This window comes from Bubalus bubalis, chromosome 9, assembly GCF_019923935.1.
Source record: "Bubalus bubalis isolate 160015118507 breed Murrah chromosome 9, NDDB_SH_1, whole genome shotgun sequence".
In the NCBI taxonomy this organism is placed as follows: domain Eukaryota; kingdom Metazoa; phylum Chordata; class Mammalia; order Artiodactyla; family Bovidae; genus Bubalus; species Bubalus bubalis.
The window spans coordinates 12,338,634-12,349,785 of record NC_059165.1 but is presented as its reverse complement, the minus strand read 5'-3'; the positions used below and the strand labels follow the sequence as shown (position 1 = coordinate 12,349,785).

The 11,152-nt window shown below is 39.5% G+C and overlaps 1 long non-coding RNA gene across 1 annotated transcript; it reads right to left on the bottom strand.

Moving 5' to 3' along the window:
- Positions 1-8,826: 8,826 nt before the first annotated feature.
- LOC112586812 lies at positions 8,827-10,932 on the bottom strand. Its single transcript, XR_003111249.2, has 3 exons — positions 10,792-10,932; positions 10,522-10,647; positions 8,827-8,965 (listed from the first exon to the last, which is right to left on the bottom strand). It is a non-coding gene; the product is annotated as an uncharacterized LOC112586812 (long non-coding RNA).
- Between the last annotated feature and the right edge of the window lie 220 nt (positions 10,933-11,152).

The following is an 11,152-nucleotide window of genomic DNA, read 5'->3' as shown; positions in this document are numbered from 1 at the left end:
CTTTTCCCCCATGCTTGTCATTTGTTGAAAAAAATTGGATCACTAGTTCTGTAGTATTTCTCACATTCTTTTTTGTCTGGTTATATCCACCACGTGCACGCGTGCTCAGTTGCTAAGTCGTGTCTGACTCTTTGCAACCCCAAGGACTATAGCCCACCAGACTCAGACTCTGTCTGTGGGAGTTCCTAAGCAAGAATACTGGAGTGGGTTGCCATTTCTTTCTCCAAGAAGGAGATACCCACCATGGTGTTATTGAAAATGTTAACTGAAAAAAATCAGAATTTAAAATTTAACTTACTGAAAATTTAAATTAACTTACTGAAATTAGTAAGTTAATTTAGCTAGATTCAACCAGACTATAAAGTCTATGAGGTCATTTTTTATTACTGTTTTACATCCTTGTAGGGTCTGATGACACAGGGCTAGGCAAATAATAATACTTTTTTTGGTCAATTACTGAGCGTAACAATCCTTCTTTTGACTCACATATGTTAACATTTACATTAGGGATGAAGTAAGAATTAGAATTTAAGAATTAGTTCCTGCCTGGCCATAATTTTTCTCTTTGCCACTGAAAAAAAAATCATTAAATATCTCTGAGCTTCACCTTACCAGTCTATAAAAGATGGATGTTCTGCCTCATAAATTTGCCGTGGGAATGAGAAAATGCATGAGTGATAATATAAGTGCTGGTTAAAAAAATCAGGGTTATTTTTGTTGAATAAAAGTCATCAACACTTAATATTTAATTTTAAGATCAGCAGTTGAATGAAAAAGGCTGAATGAACTTGCTGATTGAAAAACCACCCTGATATTTAAAAAAAGGAAAATAGTTTTTCTTATGGTTTCCATTTCTCTCTTGGCCATTACCATGAAGTTTTGCATGGCATATTATACTTGGAGAATGAACTTTCTCCTGGTTTTCTTACCAAGTGAAAGTTCAGTTGAAAAAATGATTGGCTAAGGTGGCAAATAAGACAAGAAACTATCATTTGGACTCAGAAATCCTGATTATGGCTGCCTTAGAGCTTCTCTGAAAGCAGTGAGGACTGGGCTCAGGTCCATACAAAGCAACTGAAGAACCATCAACTAATTTTTAACCAAGGGCAACTTAAATTGGATTATCCATAGAAATAAATATGAATGCATATGAATACAAGTATCATTACAAAAAGTGTCTTTCCAATGAACAGTAGATAAATGCACAAGGAGGGTCATTTGAAGTAAAAACAATGTTCTAATTTAAGTTTTATCAAAGGCTCAAAAAGTACCAAGTATTTGGGCACCTAATGTGTTTAACAGTTTATAAAACAGCTTCAGAATTCTATTTAGGATGGCTCAGACGGTAAAGTGTGTGCCTGCAATGCAGGAGACCTGGGTTCCATCCCTGGGTCAGATCCCCTGGAGAAGGAAATGGCAACCCACTTCAGTACTCTTGCCTGGAAAATCCCATGGACAGAGCCTGGCAGGCTACATTCCATGGGGTCACAAAGAGTCGGACACGATTGAGTGACTTTGCTTTCATTTTCACTATAAAAGTTTTAATCGACAATTGTGATATGTATCGTGCTGGGAAGACTATAGTGAATGGCTGGGAAAGGGCATAATTGCAGAACTGAAGGAATATTGAACATACAAAATCAATTCCACTTGTAGATTTAACTGGAGGTTTACATCTCTCTACTCTCTTTTGGTTTGGATTGAAGGTATTTTTAGTTAAGGAAAACTGAGACACATATGCATATACAAATAAGACAGAGCAGAGGTTCTCATCTCAGGGAGACTACTGAAAAATACTAACATCTAGAGTCCACCCAAGATCAATTACAAATCAGAATATCTGGAGGTATGGCCTAGGTATGTTATGGCTGTTATGCCAAAAAGTTAAAATTGGCACCTTTAAGTTTTGCACTCAGGTAAAAATCGGAAGCTAGTGATAAAATTAATTTTAGGAAAGCATATTACATTTGAAAATTACACTTAGTCAGGAAGAAAGGCAGATGAGGTAGATATTTTGTTTGTGCTTTCTATGAGCATAATTGCAAACCCCACACTGAGCCACAGTTAAGGGTTTCTTCAGCCCTTTGAAATTATCTCAGGTCTTTATGCTTTTTTTTCTCCTCTAGAGATTACCTCCTTTTTAAGATTAGTCAACTTTAAAGATTCTATAGAAATTTTTGATTTTCTAACATGATATGCTTCTTGAGACCATTTTTATAATGTGAAATGTCTTAGGAAAGTCATTTACTAAATGAAAAAATACTGATCAGTTTTTACCATAATTAGTAGACTTTCAGGTAAACATTATCAGGTCTGAAATATCAATATGTTTTTGACAGATTTTTTTCCCCCCCTTCATAACTATTGAGAGAGTTTTAATGTATAATCTGATGCTGCTGCTGCTGCTAAGTCACTTCAGTTGTGTCCGACTCTGTGCGACCCCATAGACGGAAGCCCACCAGGCTCCCCCGTCCCTGGGATTCTTCAGGCAAGAACACTGGAGTGGGTTGCCATTTCCTTCTCCAATGCATGAAAGTGAAAAGTGAAAGTGAAGTCGCTTAGTCATGTCTGACTCTAGCAACCCCTTGGACTGCAGCCTACCAGGCTCCTCCATCCATGGGGTTTTCCAGGCAAAAGTACTGGAGTGGGGTGCCATTGCCTTCTCCAGTATAATCTGATAGGAAATCTCATTTGGAAAATCTGTTGAATTTTCAAGAATTATGTTTTTCTAGGAGGTAGACAAAAGAGAAAGTTTCTTTGTCCAATTTATTTCAAACTTCTGTAAGTTGTAGTTTCCTGGAAGTTAGGATATTTTCCCATTTATCCTACAGTCTTTATTAGTTTGTTTTAAGTCATTTATCTTACTGCCAGCATTGAAGTGAAAGGATGAATTGATTGATAAGGAAATATAATTTTTGGAGTTGCAAATTTTGAACTTTTAAAATTTGAAAAGACATGCAAATGGATATTCTATTAGTTTATTCTTTGTGTTATTAGAACTCATTAAGTTTCAATTACCCTTTGAAAACTTCTATGGCAATTAGTCATTTTTCCTATCTATTTTACGTACAGGGTATGCCCAGCCATTTTTCATTATTGGTTTAGACTTAACACAGTCTGTTGAAAGGATTATAGATGGATGGCTTCTCAAGGTCCTTTCAGATTCATATATTGATAAACCTATGACTAAAATTAATCTTGGCTCCACTTTGATTAGTTTATTTATCAATGTGCATGGCAGAGCTATAAGCACAAATTTGTCAGTTTCAAACTATTAAAAATAACTACAAAAACAAAATATTTATCAACTGCTCGGGGTTCAGGGGTATACAGTCAGAAAACAGCTTTATTCCTCTCCCACACCTGATTTTTAGGCTTTTCCTTCTCCAGTATTCACTAGCATTTCAAACAGACTTTGTAGCTTGTCAGTCATTAACAGGTGTGAAAAAAAAAAGTCTGTTCTAAAGCAACATCTTAACCTTGCTTCCAATGTAAAATTTTCCCCTCTGTTTTTTCAAATACTCTTCCACTTCTCCACTTACAATCCTGTGCCGAGCTCTTTCTTTGTGCAGGTAGGGAGTTTGATGAGTAGTAGAGGGGAGATAGGGAGACTAGGAAGGTCCAGCAGTTGAGCGTGGACTCTGGACTTAGATACCTGGTGCTGGATCCCCTGCCACTCACAGCTTTGTGACCTGGGTTATAACTCTGTAATGTCTCAGCTTCCTCGTCTATAAAGTGACAATAATAATTTTAATTATTTAAGTTATTCAATAATTAATAGTTATTTCAGTGACCTCATTTTCAGAGTGATTTGTGGTTGTGAGGGTCGGTGATGCAGTTGATGTAAAGCGTTTACACAAGAATCATTAGCTGTTCTGGATATTCCTCCTGGGTTTGTTGCCAGCAGGTGTTGGCCTTTCTTCCGGGATGGTGTTTCGGATGCTGCCTGCTCTCTCCTTTGGCAGACGTCTGTTGTTGGTGGGTGTTGTGAGTTCTCTGCCCTCTCCTCCCCCGTGGCGGTCCCCACACCGTGGTTTCCTGGTGCTTGCAGTGCACTTGCTGGCCGCCACTTTTCCTGTTTCCCGTCCCAGCTCCTGCCCTAGCACTAGACTCAGGCGATTTTCTTCCCACGTCAGGCAGCAGAGAGTGAACACGGGAAACCTCATGCGTCCAGCCCCAGCTTGTCACTGCAGATACAAACCATTGGTCCTGCTGGTCTCTTTCCTTGCCTGTGTTCTTCCTAAGTGGGCCATTGGGTGTGATAGTTTCAAGATCTCCTTGGCTCCACTGTGGGGCCACGTATAGAATGTAGGATATTCATGTATTTCTTAACTGTTGTCCAGATTTGAAGTCCACGAAAAACACCCTATTTCACATCCTGCTATAAGTAGTTTAGTCATACTTTGTGCTATAATAAGGACTGAATGATGTGGCAGATAGAATCCCAAAATATCTGTGTTCTGACTACCTGGAATCACAGTTGTGTTGTTACATTAACACAGAAATAAGTAAATGATTTCACTTGGCAAAATGGCATTTTTTTTTTTTTTTTTATTATATGGACTCTGTGGGAGAGGGAGAGGGTGGGAAGATTTGGGAGAATGACATTGAAACATGTATAATAACATGTATGAAACGAATCGCCAGTCCAGGTTCGATGCACAATACTGGATGCTTGGGGCTGGTGCACTGGGACGACCCAGAGGGATGCTATGGGGAGGGAGGAGGGAGGAGGGTTCAGGATGGGGTACACATGTATACCTGTGGCGGATTCATTTCAATATTTGGCAAAACCAATACAATATTGTAAAGTTAAAAAAAAAAAAAAAAGAACCTCTTTACATGAGTAGAGAGAAATTACAAGCTTAAAAAAAAATCCCCATAGTCCCATGCACTTTAACTTTACATCATTCCTGTTAAATATAACTTAAGAGCAGCTGATATGGCAATACTAGCTTTCTTTCTAAAAATCAAAGATCTCATGTTAATAGCCATTATTAATAGTTGGAATGTACTGTTGCGATCATACCTCAGCCCTGGACAAAATGACCTAGCCAAAGGGTGGTCATTTTTAAAAAATTAATTATTATTTTTTCTTATTGAAGTATAGTTAATTTACAATGTTTGTAAGTTTCTAGTGTACAGAAAAGCGATTCAGATAGAATACATACATATATGTATATATGCATATATTCTTTTTCAGAGTCTTTTCCATTATAGTTTATTACAAAGTATTGAATAAAGTTCCCTGTGCCATACCGTAGGATCTTGTTTCTCTATTTTATGTAAAGCAGTTTGTTCATCCTAAACTCCTAATTTATCCCACAACCCACCTTTTCCCTTTTGGTAACCATAAGTTTGTTTTATATGTCCATGAGTCTGTTTTTGTTCTGTAAATAAGTTAATTTGTATCACTTTTTAGATTCTGCATATAGGTGATATCACACAGTGTTTGTCTTTCTCTTTCTGGTTCACCTGGTTTAGTATGATAATCTCTAGCTCTATCCATGTCGCTGCAAGTGGCACTCTTTCACTTTCTGTGTCTGAGTAATATTCCGTGGTATATACGTGCCACATCCTCTTCATCCATTCACCTTTCAATAGACATTGAGGTTGTTTCCATGTCTTGGCTGTTGTGAATGGTGTTGCTATGAACACAGGGGTGCACGCATCTTTTCAAATTAGTGCTTTCTCTGGATGTATGCCCCGGGGTGGGATTGCTGGATCATATGGTAACTATTTTTAGTTTTTTAAGGAATCTCCATACTGTTCTCCATAGTGGCTGTACCAGTTTACATTCTCATCAATCGTATAGGAAGTTTCCCTTTTCTTCTAAAGTGTGATCAATGTTTAATTTTAGTCATATAAATTTCAAAATTTAAGTTTGGAAGAATCCAAAGAGGTCATTATTCTGGGCTCAGCAGTTCTCCAGTAGAACTTGTTGTGATGATGCAAATGTTTGTTCTGTACCATCTCATACATGTGCCTAGTGAGCATTTGAAATGTGACAAATGTGACCAAGGAACTGAATTTTAAATTTATTTAATTTTAATTAATTAACAGTTAGATTTAAATAACCACAAATGACTAGTACTGTATCGAACAACTCAGTTCTACCTTTACACAGACTTGGTTAAGTCTCAACTAATAATACAATATTTTTTTCTTTTGTAAGTGACTTTTTTTGCCATGAAAAATAAGAATAGAATTACTGAGTCATGTAGAAATAAATATAGATTCCTTTATATTAGATTACCTACTTTATCAAATGGAATAATTTAAAGGAGAAAAATCAGCATCTGAAATATTCACATGTTGTAAATGGTATTTTTGGTGTATATATATGTGTGTATGTATATATATATATGTAAACGGTATGTTTTGTGTACATATATGTGTGTGTACATATATATATATAAGCACATCTCTGTTTCATGCTTATTTTATGTGTCTTTCTGTATATGTGTGTACAACTGAAAAATCATAAATTACTTTTTTGCATTTTTTACATTGATAGCATGACATTTAATGATGATGGGAACTATGTAGGTGTTAGTTGTTAGAAGATGTATCTCTCTCCTTGGAAATCTATGACTGAGGTAGGGAATGATGAGCAATGCAAGACACAGGTTAACCCTTATACCTAGCTCTGCTTACTAAACAAGGAAAACAGAGGCTGTTCAACATATTTAAAACAAAAAAAGGAGAAAGTCAGCCCTGCTTTTTGACTACCAAGTGATCCTAGCCAATGGCAATTTTGTGTTATGAACATGGAGGAAGCCTTCCTTCAGGGACCTTCCATGGCTTGTATCTGCTAGAAATGTAGAGTTCACAGCACAGTCTTTCTCTCTCTCTCTTATTTTTTTTTTAGGAAGAACCTTTCATATTATCATTCTCATATTGGGGGTGGGGACCTACCAGTTATCACAGCTAGAGTGTGGGGAGAGGGGAGGAGGGGTCTGGTTCAGTTCCCACAGAACATTTTCTAGGGACTTGTTACTTGTGGTGAATACTACGTTCCCTGCAAAAGATTCGGAGAGAAACAAAACAAAGCTCTCCTGTCTCGGTGCTATCTTGTCTTGGGTGCTCTCCCCTGAGGGAGGGAAAAGGGTGAGGCTGGCTGTGGATGGTCACATTTCTTCTCTAGGAGATCACTTACTACAACAAAAACCGGGCAACTTTCACCAGATAATTCAAGAAGGAGGATTTATTTTAGAAGGGGTGAGTTTTGAAGATATGGCAGGATGCAGACAAGCGTTAAGAGAAAGTACAAGTCAGGGGGACGGGGACTGGCAGAGTGTCTAACAAGCTTAGAAGATGGGGTAGGCTGCCTATTTTATACTAAATGATTAATAGAGTATCTATTATGTGTCAGACACTGTGGCCAGTACTAGGATTAAAGTGACAAAGAAGTAGATACTGTTTGCATTTGGAGAGTATATATTTTATCAGGTAAGATGTACGTCAAAGGAATAATTTACAAGTAATTTATGTATTGCAACTGTTGCATAGTTATATGGTTTTTGTTTCCTTTTCCCCCTTCCTCATTCCACAAGCCCTCCCCCATCCAACCTGGAGCCTGACTCATATTGAGGCCAAGAAAACAGGGTGTCTTTTGAAATTTGACTTGAGAAGGAGACAGATATTCTTTAGCATAATCAAGTGCAGGAGATACACTGAAAGTTGTATCTTGGCTGTATGAAGTTGATAATGGCTTTATACTGAGATTCTAAAAGACTGATGTCAGTGAAAAATTGTTTTCCCTTATCTTCTGCTCTCAGGGATGGAAAGCTCTGGAATGATGTGGCAATGAAACATTAAGGATCTGAATAAGGAGAGATCCAGTGAAAGACTCTGTGGGTCTGGTTGAAGGAGATGAGAGTAAGGAGAAAAGGGGCATAAAGACAATCAGAGGCTGTGGGAGGAGGGAGAGAGAAAAGGACCCTTGGCTGACATACTTGTCTGCTTACATCTCGGGTGGCTGTTTGGGAGTGCCATGCATATGTAGAACATAAATATCTAGAGGAACTGGGCATGCTACCATCTCTCAAGACAGTCCTCAATGATTCTAGCCCCTGATATTCAAGTCCTTGTGTGGTTTCTTCCCACTTCGGAAAAGTCTGACTTATATAACCAATATGATATTGTAGAATTGATTGAGTGTGTCTTTGTAGTCAGGGTTATAAAAAATATGTGACTTCTGCTCTGCTCCCTTGGACCACTCAGTCTGGGAGAATCCAGCTGCCTGTTACGAGAACTCTCAAGTAGCTCTATTGGAGAGGTCCATTGGTGAGGCCTTTTGAGTGAGAAATCTTGGAGGTGGATCTTCTAGCCTGAGTCAAGCCTTCAGATGACTACAGCCTGGGCCAGTATCTTGCCTGCAACCTCATGAGACTCTGAGCTAGAACCACTGGTTGAGCTTTGGCTGAATATTTGACCCAAAGAAACTGTTAGTAATGGATGGATCTGTGTTGTTTTAAATCACTATCCATTGGAGTAATTTATTATGTGACAATAGATAGCTAATACTTGGGAAATGAATTAAACGGGATCCACTCCAAGTTTCCACTGCCCTGTGGGTTCTGTAGGAGGTGAACACATTGTTTTAATGTGAGCTGTTTGCGCTTTTGAATTCTCTGTCTGTTTGAGGAGCTCAAACCAAGCCTTTAGGACTATGTACTATACTTCCCCAGGCTTCCCAGGTGGTGCTTAGTGGTTAAGGACCCTCCTGCCAACGCAGGAGACATGTGTTCAATCCCTGGGCTGGGAAGACCCCCTGGAGGAGGGCATGGCAATGCCACTGCAGTATTCTTGCCTGGAGAATCTCATGGACAGAGGAGCCTGGCAGGCTACAGTCCATAGCGTCGCGAAGAGTCGGACACAGTTGAAGCAACTTAGCAGTCACACGCTATTCTTCCCCATCCTTCATACAAAAGGTCTGATGTTCTGGTTGCAGTTTTAAGTGCTGAAAGGAGAAATCCAGGGGACAATGAGGGACCATAGCTCACTGATACTGTTACGGCTTGAATGTAAGAATAATACAGGTGTGAGAGACTGAGTAATCTGAATAAAACTTACTGTGTGTACCTGTCTTAAGAATCACCAGCTTGACATTTTCCTGTTGAAAGTATCTTGGTTCTTCTCTCCTCAGTACTATTGACATTTTCTTTTTTCTTTTTTTAAAAAAAGTTTATTTAAATCCATTTCTATTGTAATTTGGATCATATTTTTGCCTCCCTCCCCAAACAAATTTGTTGCTCTCTATTTTGATAATAGAATATTCTAAAGCACTCTATCTGTATTCTACAACTTCATTTTAAAAGCCAAATCCTTAAAATTGGCATTAGCAAATTAACAATGACATACCATAATAGATACTTTGTTATGTTTTCTGTTGTTTAATGTAACAGTTTGGCCATTGCACAAAAGGATATGTACCAATGATTGTAATTGAAGTACCATCCTAAATCACTTTTTAAGTGGAGAAAACCTATTAAAATTAATTCATTACAAAACCCCCACTGTACTCAGCAAGGCAATCTCAAGCAGAATGACACCATGATCTCCCTTGCTCAAATGTTGCTATTTACATATTTAACGTCCTGAACCATTATGGAGATTTCACAACTGTTTAAGCATTAGCAAAAAGCAGCATATGAACCTGATACATCTGCCTATTGCTTCTATGTATTTGACTCCTTCTCTCTTTTGGGTGAGTGAGTGCAAGTCACTCAGTCGTGTCTGACTCTTTGCGACCCCATGAACTATACACTCCATGGAATTCTCCGGGCGAGTTTAACCTTGTCATTAAACTCAGAAATATTCACTTGTTCGTCGAGATTATGTTATTAAGAAACGGCAGTTTCTGGCGCCCTCTTGTGGAGAAATGCTCCTGGTGTTAGTCTTATTGGCAGCTCAGTTGCAGTTCGGGGAAATCTGAAAGGATGAATCATTTTCCTGTTTATTTGTACAACATGATTTGAATTTCTGAAACAAATGTGACTCACTACTTGCTCAGCTACAAGACTGAGGAGTTAGGTAAATTTCTATGAAAGAAACATGAGACATTATAAAAAATTCTGATAAAATGTATTCCTATTAAACTTTGTTAGATGGAATCATTTGTTCTCACTTGTACTGATAATGATTAATTTGCAAAATATCATTGCCTAAATTGGCTACCAGAGAAGGCAATGGCACTCCACTCCAGTACTCTTGCCTGGCAAATTCCATGGATGGAGGAGCCTGGTGGGCTGCAGTCCATGGGGTGGAGAAGAGTCGGACACGACTGAGTGCCTTTCCTTTCACTTTTCACTTTCATGCTTTGGAGAAGGAAATGGCAACCTACTCCAGTGTTCTTGCCTGGAGAATCCCAGGGATGGGGGAGCCTGGTGGGCTGCCGTCTATGGGGTTGCACAGAGTCGGACACCACTGAAGCAACTTAGCAGCAGCAGCAGCAAGTTTGCTACCGGCAGGCTTCCATTCAGCATTTATCTGCTCAGGTTCAGGGTCAGGACTCACCATTGTCAGAAAGTGTGTCCCTGCGGACATAACTTCACAATCCACCCCGGTGCTTCCCTGGGATCTCCTCCACAGAGGTCTCCCTTAGCCTCTTGTCCACTGACATGTTCCTTTTCTTCCTGAGGTCTGAAAAAATAATTTCGTGACCTTGAGCACATAAGTTGGAGTCTGAGCAACGGGTAAAGAGATGTGCTTGTATGCCTAATAACACAAAGCTGGGAATAAAATTAGGCTCACAACTGTAGATGATTTCTCCGATTCTATTAGTACCTGCCTCTGTGGACCCTCCACATGTCTCCCAACGACTTATGGGTGTTCCCCTAAATTCCCAGAAGAGCTCACAGTCCGTTGTCTCGGCCACCGTGCCTCCACGTGGTTTCCTCTCATTCCCCCAGCTGCCGAGGATCACAGGCCGTCTGGTGCTGCCTGTGGGTGTGGGTGTAGGCTGCTGCTGATGGCTCAGAGGATGCAGCCTCTGCCACGCCGAGGCCAGCTGGGGTCACTCAGCTGCACCCTGTGGCCGGAAACGTCCGGACGCTGCTGGTGCGCCGGAGCGCCAGCTGTGCCAAGGTTTCACTCCCTACTGGGATTTCTCAAATCTGTTCTGGCTTCATCTCCCATAGGGGGAAAA